The sequence below is a fragment of the Lutra lutra genome, chromosome 8 (genome assembly GCF_902655055.1).
Source record: "Lutra lutra chromosome 8, mLutLut1.2, whole genome shotgun sequence".
Classification (NCBI taxonomy): Eukaryota; Metazoa; Chordata; class Mammalia; order Carnivora; family Mustelidae; genus Lutra; species Lutra lutra.
In genome coordinates, this window is record NC_062285.1 from 38,790,407 (window position 1) to 38,806,178 (window position 15,772).

General features: G+C 43.2%; 1 non-coding gene and 1 pseudogene across 1 annotated transcript; both read right to left on the reverse strand.

Annotated features, from left to right (window-relative positions):
• Positions 1 to 760: 760 nt before the first annotated feature.
• LOC125106847 (60S ribosomal protein L10-like) lies at positions 761 to 1,456 on the reverse strand (annotated as a pseudogene).
• On the reverse strand, positions 1,352 to 1,484 carry LOC125108117 (small nucleolar RNA SNORA70). Its single transcript, XR_007129798.1, has one exon. It is a non-coding gene; the product is annotated as a small nucleolar RNA SNORA70 (small nucleolar RNA).
• Positions 1,485 to 15,772: the final 14,288 nt, after the last annotated feature.

Sequence of the window (15,772 nt, forward strand, 5' to 3'; positions counted from 1 at the left end):
TCTCTGTCACAGAACCAGTGGGAAGTGGTAAGAGTCTAGATTGGGGGAGTATGGCAGAACCAGATGGAGACCTGGACACGATGTCCCATACTTATCAATAACACAATCTTTCTCGCCAGATTACTGCTCCTCCCTTCCGTTCACCTCATTGGCGGCCACCAGCACCCACCCCCACCACTAGAGCCAGAAACCTGGGAGACATCTGCCCTCATTCCACTCCATCTAATCAGAGACCAAACCTCATGTCCAACCTTCCTTCCTACCCCAACTGCTTCCGCTTTCGTTCAGACTGCCATCATCTCACGCTTTGCTTGTTTCAAGTAAATCTTATGGGGCCATCCATCTTTAGGTCTGCCCGTCCTACATCCCCATGATATCTCTCCTCCGCATGGCTAGAAGAGTGAATTTTAAAGTGCCAATCTGTGTGTTATTCCCCTAATTAAACGTCTATGATGGCTCCTCATTGCCTTCATGGCTTTAGCCCAGGCTCCTCAGCATGGCGGCCAAGGATGGCACTCCGTGATCCATCAGCTTCCCGAGGCTCTTGCCCTGCCCCTTCTCTAGCAACTTTTACCCACAGTGTGTGTCATGTTCATCCTGGTTTCCCTCCCTGGGATGTGTTTTCTATCTTTGTGCACTGCAAAAACAAAAACAAAAACAAAAACCGTCATCTTTCTTTTTTGGTTTTGTCTCATTTTGTTTTGACAGGAAGTAGGATTTATTGGTGAGCATGAACGGGCAGGGTGCAGGGCCGAGGTTCTCACGAGTGCAGAGCCTGCCATTTGTTCAAGGGACCATGATTGGGCGGGGGGGGGGGATGCACAGAACTCTCTCTTTTAAAGATTTTTATTTATTTATTTATTTATTTGACAGAGATCACAAGTAGGCAGAGAGAAAGAGGGAGAAGCAGGCTCCCTGCTGAGCAGAGAGCCCTATGCAGGACTCAATCCCAGGGCCCGGAGATCATGACCTGAGCAGAAGGCAGAGGCTTAATCCACTGAGCCACCCAGGTGCCCCCCAAGGGACCATGATTAGGGATATATCTGACCCACAGCCATCTATGATGAGCCACTTTTCAGCTCCCATGTCTTCAAATTCCTCCCCATTAAACTTAGTAAGGCCACTTCTTGGAAATGTGGATCTTCTGGAGGCCAGGGAACTTGACTTTGGCCCTGCATGGGGCCTCAATCCCATGCTCCTTGTTCTGCAGCTTGGTATGGATGGACACGGTGACTTGGCCAATATGGACCCTGACCACTGTGCCCTGGGGCTTTCCAAAGGCACCCCACATACTTGTCCGGAGCCTAGATTAGAGATAATATGAGGTCAGACATCAATGTCCACTGGGAAGGGCTGTCTCCAAGGTTCCTTAGGGCAATCCTTAGGGCAACAGGCTGCGTATACTACCAAGGAGGTTCCTGTTTGCAGCCATTGTGCACTGGGCCCCCGTGGGGAAAGAGCACAGTCAGCTTAACTGGCTGCAGATCCATCATCTTTCAAGACCCAGTTCAAGCCTCTCCTACTTATTTTTTTTTAAGATTTTATTTATTTATTTGACAGAGAGAGAGAGAGCTAGAGAGGGAACACCAGCAGGGGGACGGGAGAGAGAGGGAGAGGCAGGCTCCCTGCTGAGAGCCTGCCTCTCAATGGGACTCAATCCCAGGACCCTAGGACCATGACCTGAGCCGAAGGCAGACGCTTAACAACTGAGCCACCCAGGCGCTCCTTATGAGGTGCTTTTTAATGCCCCTATTGTCCCCACCCCCCCTCAAGACACAGCAGTCCCCCAAGGAGCCTTCTGCCTTAGCACCTCACCCCATTTAGCATTGTATGCATTTCCAAGGCTGTCTCACTCAGTTAAAGCTTGGGGTCCTCCAGAGCAGGGACCATATCTCAGTCAGTTTTGCAACCCCAGTGCCCAGCACAGAGCCTGGCACATAGGATGCACTCAGTAACCACGGAAAACCGACTGGAATTCTAGGAGCTCAGAGGGTACACCTGAGTGATGGGGGAATGATCTGCTGCCCTCTCCTGGCAATGTGAGGCATTGTCCTAACCACAGACCCCTCCCCAGCTTGCCCAGGCTGGGGGTGGGGGGGGGGAGAAAGAAAAGAAAAGAGAAAAAATTGGGAGGAAGGGGAAGCTGCAAAAAGGGAGGATGGGAGGGCCCTGGGTGGCTCAGTGGGTTAAAGCCTCTGTCTTCGGCTCAGGTCATGATCCCGGGGTCCTGGGATCGAGCCCCGCATTGGGCTCTCTGCTCAGCAGGGAGCCTGTTTCCTCCTCTCTGCCTGCCTCTCTGCCTGCTTGTGATCTCTGTCTGTCAAATAAATGAGTAAAATCTTAAAAAAAAAGAAAAAGGGAGGATGGAGAATGGACTGGGTTGAGGTCTTGGTGGGACACCTTTATCAGCTCCCACACAGTTCCCAAGACCATGCAAGCTAGGATGTAGAAGTCAAGTCCGTGCACCCAAAGGAGGGCATATCCTTAGAGTGGGTCTGTCCCCCACACTAACTATAAATTCCCCAAATTATACCATATTTTTCTCCCACTCTATCCTGTTGTCCTTGTGGTTGTTCCTATTCCTGCTGCTTTCATTCACTTTAGCAGGTGATCACTAATTTCTTCCTCCAACATTATAACAGCGTGTTTTTTTTTTTTTTCTTGTGCACGGAAAGACTGAATTTGACCACTAGTTTCTCTTGATTTTAACTCAGTTTCCCACTGGTAGGAGGTGGTCTCTAGTGTTCTGGGTGTCTCAGCTTTCTGCCGAAATCCAACCACCAGCTGGGATCCCACAGCCCTCACTCCCTCCACAGCTTCAATAAGCCATGGGACATCATGGCAGGGAGGGTGGATCTTGGCAAGGAGAATCATTACCTCACTCCTTTTGGGGCTGCAGCCTTATTGTCTGTATTTTGACATGTGGAAAATTGCCTAACACCTAACATGAGAAATGGACTTGGGAAGGAGCTTGGGGCTGGAGATAGAGGTTTGAGAGTGACATGCCCCCAGGTAGGTAAAAACTCAGAGCGGCTAAGATAGTCCACCTGCAGAGAAAGGTCACCTATTACTTATTTAGAGGCCTTAATGTTTATTGTACAGGATACTCACTAAACATCTACTGTCTGTTGAGATATTGAGAGTATACACACACACACACACACACACACACACACACACACACACACAAAGAAAAAAGGGACTAGGGACCAGAAGCCCAATTTTTGACAGTGAAAAATACTAGCGCTGCCTGAGAGGTTTGCCCTAAATTTAGAAATTCATACCACTAGAAAGGAAATGCCTTCTTCACCAAACAAATGCTCTCTTCGGGGCTCCCAAAGAAGTCCTCCTCACCTCTTCATTCCAGTCCACTCATCCAACCCCTCAAGGGTTTACTGAACAACTTTCGGAATAGCATCATAAACACCCCAAATAAGCCTACAAAAGAAGCTTGGCATCATTATTCATCAGAACAGTGCAAATTCAAACCACAGTGATATTTTACTGCATACCCACTGGAACGGTTAGATCAGCCAGTGCGGCACGGATGCAGAGCCGATGTAACTCTCCACATTGCTGGTGGAAATATAAATTGCTATACCCAGGGGTGCCTGGGTGGCCCAGTCATTAAGCATCTGCCTCGGGCTCAGGTCATGATCCCAGGATTCTGGGATGGAGCCCTGCATTGGGCTCCCTGCTCAGCAGGAAGCCTGCTTCTCCCTCTCCCGCTCCCCCTGCTGGTGCTCCCTCTCTTGCGGTCTGTCAAATAAATAAATAAAATCTTTAAATATAAATAAATAAATTGGCATAGGCAATTTAGAAAACAGGTTAGCAGTTCTTTATAGTCAAACATATATAAGCCGTCTAGCTAGCAGTCCTGCTCCTGGGTATATATACAAGAGAAATGAAAAAAATATTTCCAAACAAAGAGCTGTACAAGAACATCCCAGCAACTTCATTCCTAGTAGCCACGAACTGGCAACAACCTAAATGTTCCTCAACCAGTGAACAGATCAACTGTGGTATACAACGGAATACCATTTAGTAATTAAAAAAAAAAAAAACAAATCACTGATACATACAACAACATAGGTAAATCTCAAAAGCATTATGCTAAGGGACAGAAGCCAGACATAAAAGACACCTACTGGGGTCACCTGGGTGGCTCAGTGGGTTGGGCCTCTGCCTTGGACTCAGGTCATGATCTTAGGGTCCTGGGATCGAGCCCTGCATTGGGCTCTCTGCTCAGCGGGGAGCTTGCTTCCCTCTCTCTTTCTCTGCCTGCCTCTCTGCCTACTTGTGATCTCTGTCAAATAAATAAATAAAATCTTTATTAAAAAAAAGATACCTACTGTATAATTCCTTTTGGTGAAATTCTTAAAAAAGCAAAACATAGTCAGAGAACGCAAATTAGTGGATGCTGAGGGCCTAGGAGGAGGACTGCTCGGGGCTCCCTGTAGAGGGGTATAAGTGAACTTTTGGGGATGATGGAAATATTCTATATCTTGTCAGCCCAGCTGACACCTTCATTGTCACATGGAGATGTATATTTATCAAACTTATTAAACTATGCACTTAAAATTAGTGAATTCAAGCACAAGTAAATTATACTTCAATAGAAGCCAGGGGTTCCTGGGGTGCTCAGTCGGTTAAGCAGCTGCCTTCAGCTCATGATCCCAGGACCCCGGGATCGAGCTCCACATCAGAATCCCTGTTCCAGCGGGAGTCTGCTTCTTCTTCTCCCCCTGACCTCCCCTCTACTCGTGCTTTCTCTCTTTCCACAATAAATACAATCTTTTTAAAAATAGGACTGATATTGGGGTGCCTGGGTGGCTCAGTTGGTTAAGCGTCTGCCTTCAGCTCAGGTCATGATCTCAGGGTCCTGGGATCGAGCCTCACATCGGGCTCTCTGCTGAGGAGGGAGCCCGGTTCTCCCTCTCCTTCTGCCTGCTGCTCTGCCTATTTGTGCTCTCTCTCTACCTCTCTCAAATAAAATAAAAAGTCTTAAAAAAATAAAATAAAATAAAACTGATTTTAAAAATCAGTTGCATGGAAAAAAAACCAGTTGCATGAGAGAAAGAAAAACTGGAGAATAAAAATGGAGAAAACGTAAGTGTTTTCAAGCAGCTGCTGAGTGAACCAGGGAAAGGCACGCCATCAAGGAGGACATGGTGTTGGGGTTAGAAGAACCCACCAACAAGGAAGAGTGGGTTTGTTTGCCTTGATGTTCAGAAAGGGAGGGTGACTGACTGACGTTAGAGACGTACTTCCTTGTTTCATGAGTAAGAAACAGAAAAGAAATAAAAACCTAAGAACTGGGCAGAGAAGCAACGAAAAGAATACAAGTGTCTAAAAGACTGACAGAGGGGCGCCTGTGTAGCTCAGTCATTAAGCATCTGCCTTGGGCTCCAGTCATGATCCCATCATGATCCCGGGGTCCTGGGATCAAGCCCCGCATCAGGCTCCCTGCTTGGTGGGAAAGCTGCTTCACCCTCTCTCACTCCCCCTGCTTGTGTTCCCTCTCCCGCTGTGTCTCCCTCTGTCAAATAAATAAATAAAATCTTTCTAAATTTTTTAAAAAGTAAATTTAAAAATAAAATAAAATAAAAGACTGACAGAGTCCAGGAGCAGATAAGACATCTATCTACAGGAACTCTTCAAGCATTACCTGCAAGGAGAGATGAAGCTCCAGCCATTCTTTCAAATCTCTCAAACACCTGCATTGTGAGAAGGGAGTAGATGGCCAGAAAGCAGATGAGCGGCTGCCAGGGGCTGGGGGCTGGGGAGCGTTGCGAAGTGATAGCTAAAGGGTACAGGGTGTCTTTATTGGGGGGGGATGAAAATGTTCTAAAATTGGTTGTACTGATCGTTGCACAACTCTGTGAATATACTAAAAGCCTCTGAATTTGCACACTTTAAGATGGTGAATTACATGGTGTTTGAATTTTATCTCAATAGAGTTGTTACCTGAAGAAATCAATTGTATGTTTACAATGTGAATATATTTAACACCCCTTATGCCATACACCTAAAAATGGTTAAAATTGTAAATTTTGTTATCTATATTTTACAACAATTAAAATACATATAAACCAAAAAAAAAGATTGCATTAGAAATACAACAAACGATTAGAAAGTAAGCCTTTTTTTTTTTAAGATTTTATTTATTTGACAGACAGAGATCACAAGTAGGCAGAGAGGCAGGCAGAGAGAGAGGAGGAAGTAGGCTCCCTGGTGAGCAGAGAGCCCGATGCGGGGCTCGATCCCAGGACCCTGAGATCACGACCTGAGCCGAATGCAGAGGCTTTAACCCACTGAGCCACCCAGGTGCCCCAAAAGTAAGCCTTTAAAAATGGCATTTGCAATAGAACCAAAACCCAAAAAATGGCTAGGAATAAATCTAATAAAAGAAGTACAAGACCTCTACACTGAAAATGTGGAACACAATACACTGCTGAAAAGATTAAAGAATATCCCCCCAAATGGCAGAATATATCATGTTCATGGATGGACAATTCAGTATTTGAAGATGTCAATTCTCCCTAATCTGATTTTTTAAAAAAGATTTTATTTATTTATTTGACAGACAGAGATCACGGTAGGCAGAGAGAGAGGGGAAGCAGGCTCCCCACTGAACAGAGAAGCTGATGTGGTGTTCGATCCCAGGACCCTGGGATCATGACCTGAGCCGAAGGCAGAGGCTTTAACCCACTGAGCCACCCAGGCGCCCTCCCTAATCTGATTTATAAATTCAGGTGAATCTCAACGAAAATCTCAGCATTTTTAAAAGATATTGACAAGGTGATTATAAAATACATATGAAAAAAAAATCAAAGAATGGAAAAACCAAGGCAATCTTGAAACAAGAATAAAACTGGAGGTGGGGGGGGGACTTTTGCTACCAGATATCAAAACTTATTTTAGAGCCAGAGTGACGAAGACAGGAAGGTATTGGCACAAGGATAGATTGACAGACCAAGGGAACAAAATAGAGTCCACAGACATCAACATACGGTCCCATGGGACAGGTGACAAAGGAGCTTGGAAGCTACAGCAGTAATCAGGGCAGTGTGATATTGACAAAGGAATAAACAAATAGATCAATGAAAAACAGCAGGGAGCCCAGAAACAGATCCACGTGAGTACAGCTGATCTTTCACAAAGGAGCAATGGTGATACAATACGGCAAAGACAGGCTTTTCGGCAAATGGTGCTGGAAGAACTGGACCCACGTGCAAAAACAGGAAAGCCAGACACAGACCTTCACCCCTTCACCAAACTAACTCGAACCGGATCACAGACCTTAATGTAAAAGGCAGAACTACAAAACTCCTAGACGGTAACAGAGGAGAAAACCTAGAAGACCTTGGGTATGGTGCTGAGTTTTTGTACAACACCAAAGGCACAACCCATGAAAGAAACATGGATAAACTGACTTCATTACAGTTAGAAACTTCCGCTCTGCAAAATCCTTATCAGAGAATGGAAAGACAAACCACAGGCTAGGAGAAAAATATTTGCAAACGTACATCTGATACTGGACTGTTGTCCAAAATATACAAAGAATTCTTAAGACTCAACAATAAGGGGCATCTAGGTGGCTCAGTCGGTTATGCGTCTGCCTTTGGCTCAGGTCCTGATCTCAGGGTCCTGGGATCGAGCCCCATATCAGGCTCCCTATTCAGTGGGGCCCTCTCCCCAAACTTGTGCTCTCTCACTCTCTTTCAAATAAATAAATAAAATCTTTTAAAAAAAAAATGACTCAACAATAAGGGAACAAATCTGATTTTAAAATGAGCCAAAAACCTGACAGACACCTAAGATACACAGATGGCAAATTAGCATATGAAAAGATGCTCCACATCCTAAGTCACAGGGAAAAGAAAATTAAAACAGCAAGATAGCACTACATACCTACTAGGATGGCCAAAACCCAGAATGCTGACAAAACCAAATGCTGGTTCGGATGTGGAGCAATAGGAAGAGAATTCCTATTTGTCGCTGGGAGGAATGCAAAACACCCACTTCGAAATCTAGTTTGGCAGTTTCTTACAAAACTAAACATACTCTTATCATACAGCGATGTATCCCAAGGAGTTTAAAACTGATGTCCATACAAAACATGCACATGGATGTTTATTACAGCTTTATTCCGTATTCAATAAATTGCATACTGTTATCCAATAACAATATTGTTGCCAAAACTTGGAAGCAGCCAAGACGTCCTTCAGGAGTGGACAGATCAACAAGCTGTAGTACATCCATAGAAGGCACAATTATTCAATACTAAAAAGAAATGAGCTGTCAGCCATGAAAAGACACGGAAGAAACTTAAAAGCATATTATTGAGTGAAAGAAGCCAGTTTGAAAAGGCTACTGTATGATCCCAACTATATGTCATTCTGGAAAAGGCAAAACTACAGAGACAGAAAAAAGATCAGTGCTTGCCAGGGGTTACCAGGGTAGAGAGGGATGGACAGGCAGAGCACAGAGGATTTTTAGGGCAGCAAAACTATCTGTAGGTTACTGTAATGGTAAATAAACACCTCATTACAATTTGTCCAAACCTGTGGAATGTACGAGCCCAAGAGTGAACCCTAGTGTAAACTATGAACTTGGATTGATAGTGACCTGTTGATGTAGGTTCATTGATTATAACAGACGTAGTCCTTTGGTGAGGGGTGTTGATAATGGATAGAGGCTACAATAATGGATATGAAGGTGCGGGGTCTATGCAAAACCTCTGTGCCTTCTGCTCAGTTTTGCTTTGAACCTAAAGCCACTCTAAAAAGTAAAGTTTATTAAAGAAAATCACTAACCATAAAAATACACTAGTAAATTGAACTCATTAAATTAAAATGTTCACCAAACATACCATTATGTGAGAGAAAAGGCATGCTACAGACCAAAAGATTATTGCAATATCTGTCAAAGCAAATCTTACCTAGAATATAGAAAGAAACTCCAAATTAATAACAAAAAGATAGACAATGTAATCTCTTTAAATGAGCCAAAGATAAGAATAGATAAAATTTGGGGGCGCCTGGGTGGCTCAGTGGGTTAGGCCGCTGCCTTCGGCTCAGGTCGTGATCTCAGGGTCCTGGGATCAAGTCCCGCATCGGGCTCTCTGCTCGGCAGGGAGCCTGCTTCCCTCCCTCTCTCTCTCTCTGCCTGCCTCTCTGTCTACTTGTGATCTCTCTCTGTCAAGTAAATAAATAAAATCTTTAAAAAAAAAAAAAAGAATAGATAAAATTTGAATGAGTTATCCTAATGGCCAAGAAGTATATGAAAAGTATTTGACATCATTAATTACTAAGGGAATACAAATTACATAGCACTACACCCCCCAGATAAGCTAAATTTAAAAGGACTGACATACCATGTTTTGGCAGGAATGTGCTGGAAGTGGAATTCTCAGACACTCCTGGTGGGAGTGTAACTTGATACCACGATTTCAGAAAATTGGCAGCATTACCAAAGCTAAGTATAAGAAAAACCCATGACCCAGCAATTCCATTTCTTAGGTACATACCCAACTGAAATGAGCACTTGTGTCTCTAAAAGTCACGTATAAGAATGTTCATGGAACGGGGTGCCTGGGTGGCTCAGTCAGTTTGGCATCTGCCTCCGGCTTAGGTCATGATCCCAGGGTCCTGGGATGGAGTCCAAACTCAGGTTCCCTACTGACACCTTCTCTCTCTCCCTCTGCCTGCCACTCCCCCTGCTTATGCTCTCTCTCAAATAAATTTTTTAAAAATCTTTAAAAAAAAAAAAGAATAGTCATAGGAGATTTGTAATAATAGCTGAAACCTGGAAACAACCCCTGTATCATCAACAATGGAATGGATAAGAAAATTGTGATATAGTTATACAATCAAATATTATATAACAATGAAAGTTAATGAACTCCTCCTACATAAAATAAAATGGATGAATTTCTCAGACATAATGTGGAATGAAGGAAGCCAATCCAAAAAAAGTACTTGCTATATGATTTGTTTTGAATGATGTTCAAACACAGAGGGAAATAATTTATTGTGATAGAAGTCAGAAGAGCAGTTACTCCTGGAGATAATTACTGCCCCCGCAGGGGACATGAGGGAGGCTGGTGGGGTGCTGAAGTGTTCTACCTTGATGTGATAGCTAGTACATACATATACATGTAAGAATTCATTAAGGTATACATTTATAAGTAAATACATATTATTATCCATCTTTCGGAATGCCTGGGTGGCTCAGTTAAACACCTGCCTTCGGTTCAGGTTTATAATCCCAGGGTCCCAGGAGGAGTCCCACATCGGGCTCCCTGTTCAGCATGGAGCCTGCTTCTTCCTCTGACCCTCCCCCTGCTTATGCACGTGCGTGCTCTCTCTCTCTCTTTTTCTCTGGAAAATAAATAAATAAAATCCTTTAAAAATAAATAAATAAAAATATATTATTATCCATCTTTCAAGACCTTTCTCAAGTTCTAGTTCATTCTGAGGACTGCCCAGCATACCCTACCCCTTATCAGATCTGGGCATTTTGTACTCTGAATCAGCGCCACACTGGTCAGCCTTTGGTGTTGTTCTAACTTCTCTGTGTAAGCACCTCAAGCGTAAGATAATTCTGTTGTAGACTCTAGGCACCCCGTAATCCCTACTGCTGAACTTGGAACCCAATGCGTTCTCAGGAAATCTCTTTACACCAACTGGCCATTTCGAGGAAGCTGTGGTGGCAAACATTAGTGGGAATCAGTCTTGAGGATGGGGTGAGGGATGTTCTCCATAACCCTATCTTTCCTTCCCATGGGAAAGAGGCTAGCTGGGATGTCAAGTAATTGATCAACAAAGGAGCAAACCAAGAACCCCTTTATGAAAGGACACCCTTCTCCCCAAAGGTGTATGAGGCTCTCTCTGTCTGGTCTACCCTAGAAACTGTGTGAGTATTCCCACCCCTAGCTAAGCCTCCATGAGAAAATGACACCTGAGGTAGTAAGCCCGAGGAAATACCAGATAGTTCTCCAGCAGGTGGCTAGCTGTGGAGAGGGTAAAGGTCATCAAGTGCAAGGTTAAAGACAGAGACGCTCTGAGTACACATTTTGGATAACTGTTGAAGGAATAAATACTAAAGTCAGTATTTGACTAAACTAAAGCTATTACCAACATAGAATGAACTTCTGGAATAGAATAAATAATTTCTTGTTCAGTACAGGGTCAAACTTCTATAATGGGTCTGCTAACATTTTTAAATGTTTAAGTTGTAATAATAAAAAGTTTGTATGAGAGTTTGGATTTAATTTCTCAGTAATGACAGCTGCTGCGTTGCTCCTGTGGTCATTACGGTGCACATTTACAATCTTAAATATACATTTACTTTCAACCAAGGACCATGGAGGGCAAGATTTTATTTTTCTCAAACAACAATCCTCATTCTAGTTATGTTAATTAGACAGGATGACAACCTACACAAACACCTAATCTTTAATCCCACTCAAGTTTGAGAAACTAGAAATAATGCCAAAGTAAGTATTTGGCTATATGATCCCCTGAAAAACAAGGCCAAAGCCATATTTCAGTGCATCCCTAGATAGAGAAGGATAAAGATTGGCTGCTTTTGGTCACCCTAGGAGCAAAACAAAGAATATATATATTTATCTGTGGTGGGAAATTGGACTTTTTTTTTAAAGATTTTATTTATTTGACAGACATAGATCACAAGTAGGCAGAGAGGCAGGCAGGCAGGGGGGCGGGGGGAGCAGGCTCCCTGCTAAGCAGAGAGCCTGATGCAGGGCTTGATCCTGGGACCCTGAGATCATGACCTGAGCCGAAGGCAGAGGCTTAAACCACTGAGCCACCCAGGTGCCCCAGGAAATGAGACTTTATGTTTAAAAAGAAGAACAACTCTTTCACTTAGCAGGACAACCACTAAATATTCTGTCCTGTCCTCAGAGAGATCAGATAATGGTGGAGCCCACGGAAATATGAAAACCAAATTGTTACCTTCACAGGGCTCCCAGGCTTTTTGGAATGACAAAATGTCAGCACACAAAGATACTGTGAGGTATAATAGACAGATTCATCATTGAGTGTTGAAGAACAAAAAAAGGTACAGATATGATTTAACATCACCAAAGAAACACTCCCCTCGAAATGACACCCCAAACCCTTGTCTAGACCAGCAGCTCTCCACCGAAGGGCCAAAGACAGAGTCCTCCGGGACTATTATTCCATATTCCAGCAATCAACGGGCTGAATAAATAAAACATGGTACCCAGAGTAATTATCACTTACCTATCACTTACTATGTGCCATGCCCTGCTTTAAGTACTTCACACCTAATCATCCATTTAATCCTCAAAGAAAACCCCTCTAAGGTAGGTACTAGCATGATTCCCATTTTTAGAGCTCAAGAAAACTTGCCCAAGGGCCCACAGAGTATTCAACGATGAAACTGAGAAATTTGAACCCAAGCCAGAGCTCAAGAGCTTAGCCTTTACACTATACACTCCTGCAGGCAAACCTCACAAAAGTCTACTATTTTCAAGTGTATGAAAATGGACTGGGGGCACCTGGGTAGCTCAGAGGGTTAAGCGTCCAACTCTTGATCTCAACTCAGGTCTTGAGCTCAGGGTCGTGAGTTCAAGTCCTGCGTTGGGCTCGGTGCTAGGTGTGGAGTCTACCTAGAATAAAAACAATAATAAAAATGGCCAGTAACTGCTAAAATAAGTAAATAAATGTGTGTTTCAGGAACTATGCAGTACTTGTTTTAGTCAGTAGTATAGCTTGCATTTTCTCAGTCAAAAGACACCAAAAGTAGAAAGAAATTATGTAAGTGTCCTTAACACTTTTGGTATTACATTTTTAAAAATTTCAGTTTAGTTACTGTAGTAGTTTTGTACTAGTTTCAAGTGTACAATATAATGATTCCATAATTCTCTGCATTACTCAGTGTTCATTAAGTGCCCTCTTAATCCTCTCCACCTAGTTCATCCATCCCTCATCCATCTCCCCTCTGGTAAGCATCAGTTCGTTCTCTAGAGTTAAGAGTCTTATTTTCTTTGTTTTGTTTTGTTTTGCCTTTCTCTGACTTATCTCGCTTAGCATTACACTCTCTAGATCCATCCATGTTGTTGAAAATGGCAAGATTTTGTTTTTTAATGGCTGAGTAATATTCTATTGTATAAATACACCACATCTTTATCCGTTCATCTATCAATGGACCCTTGGGGTTCTTCCATAATTTAGCTATTGAAAATAATGCTGTGGGGCACCTGGGTGGCTCAGTTGGTTGGGTGTCTGCCTTCAGCTCAGGTTATGATCCCAGGGTCCTGAGATCGAGACCCACATCAGGCTCCCTCTCCCTCTGCTACTCCCCCGTCTTATGCTCTCCTGCCCTCTGTCAAATAAATAAAATCTTTAAAATAAATAAATTAAATAAATTAAATAAAATTAAAATTAAATCTTTTAAAAAAAGAAAAAGAAAATAATGCTGTAATAAATATAAGGGTGCATATATCTTTACGAATTAGTGTTTTACTATTCTTTAGGCAAAACCCAGCAGGGTTTGCTATTACATTTTTGACACAATTCATAGCGGTAATGTTGTGATCCTTGGGCTAGGCAGCATATTCCCAAGGTTCATCATGTTGGTATGTTACATACTGTGTGTATGTCCACATGTACAAGTACACACACATACTCATTCCAAATACTTTTTTAAAATTTTTATTTATTTTTTTAATCTTTCAGTGTTCCAGATTTCATTGTTTATGCACCACACCCAGTGCTCCACGCAATGCCTGCCCTCCACAACACCCACCACCAGGATCACCCAGCCCCCCACCTCCCTCCTCGCAAATACTTCTGAATGATTCAAATATATTTATTTTTTAAATGTTTAAGAGCATGGGTAGTCAAAGAAGGTCAAAACAACAACCTTAAAAGACAGGAGGGTCTTCATGTCTGAAAGATGGGCCCAGCATTAGGGGGATGAAGTAGATGAGCTCAGGAAGGCGAATTTTAGCAATAATAAAGCTTCTGACCACAGCATGAGTCATCTACAGAATAAGGGGAGTGATTAAAAAAAAAAGTTATGTTCTCTTCTTGTAGCAAAAAGGAAAAAAAATTGGAAGGATTTTGAATGAGTGGAAATTAATACCAGTGGAAATAACTACAGTGTTAAACATCTTTAATGGCAATACTAATTTAAATAGCTAGGAATGGTATCAGTCAAGGGCGGGAAAGAACAAAATACCTGCGTACTTTCTGCATTGAGTATGTATAAGTTTTACAATCAGAAAAATATAATGTGAAGAACGGGGGAGGGAATCAAGAAACAAGGGTCTGGTCTGAGAATTCAAGAATCCAATGCCTACTGCCCCTTCCCCCTCCCTTCCACTTCCCAGCCCCTCCTGTATTCATCCACTGAACCTGGTCAAGACTTTTTCACTGGAAACCTTTTCCTCCTGTCTTTCCTCTTTCCCTCCCACCCTATCCTTCCCCACTCTAATAGACTTCCGTGTTCCTGGCACTCTGCCCCCACCTCCGCCACATTAGAATAAGGACCATCATTCAGTAACCACCAGCTTGAAGGCAGGTACTGTGCTAGATACCTGCATTCTGTTCCCTCTTTCCCCGCCATCACACCTCCTCTCATTGACAAATGTTACTACCTCCAGAACCTGCTCCAGATCAAAACCAGGGTGACCCAACTCGCAGTGGCCGTGCATCTTAAGCACTCGTCCGAGCTAAGGGTCACTAAAGAGGGAGACTTATGTCTTTGCTTCCAATAAAGAACAAGACATAGAAAGCAGTCCTCTCTAATGGTGAACTTTCTTCTCCACCCCAACTCATTCCTCCAGATAATACCCCAATGCCTAGCATCCAAAGAAAACTAGCACACAGTTTCTGGGTGGCTCAGTCGGTTAAGAGTCTGCTCTGGGGTTTCTGCTTAGGTCACGATTTCCTGGTCCTGAGGTTGAACCCAGGGATGGGCTCCATCCCTCAGCCTGGAGTCCTCTTGAGATTCTCCCCCCTAAAATAAATCAATAAATAAAACTCAAAAAGAAAGAAAGAAAGAAAGAAACCAGCACACGCTGGGTTAGCCAAGTGCACAAAAATCAACAGCAAGGTAACTGCCACCCATTCAGCAGCATCTTATCCACCACCCGTGTTCCTGGAGTTTTGGAAACCTCCACATTGTTACTTCTTACTCTACCAAGGGATGCATAGAAAAGAAATAGGTTTATCCCTCCATACCCTCTGGGGTATCCCCAGTCATCTAATGAGACATGTGTTAGTTGCGACTAATGTCATTTGCTGTAAATTGCTGGAGGAAACGGTTTTTATTTCTTCCGCATCCCTCCCCATTAGGCTCCATCAGAAAGGGACTATAATGAATGATCCAAATACGTCAGGGTAGTATTGCAATTTCATTTATAATAGGGTAAATTATTTACCTAAACGAGACAGCTTGCATACAACAGCAGCACAGTGCCAGGCACGTAGCGAGGACTCAAAATAAAACATTACTGAAATACAAATTTATGCAGCCAGTAGTATTTGATGACACCTCACCAGGCACTGTGTTTAAAACCGGGTAAGCGCTGAGCAAAATCAATTCTCTAGACGGTTCTTTTTTGTCAAGGCTATTTAGGTAACAGGAGCTGCAGAGCTGACTTGCTGCCCAGATCCCCTGCACGCCACAGGGAGTCGAGAAACACTGAGAACCAATACTTCTTCCCGTTGGTCTTTGGTAAAATGCAATGACTTTTCTCGTGACTTGAAACCAT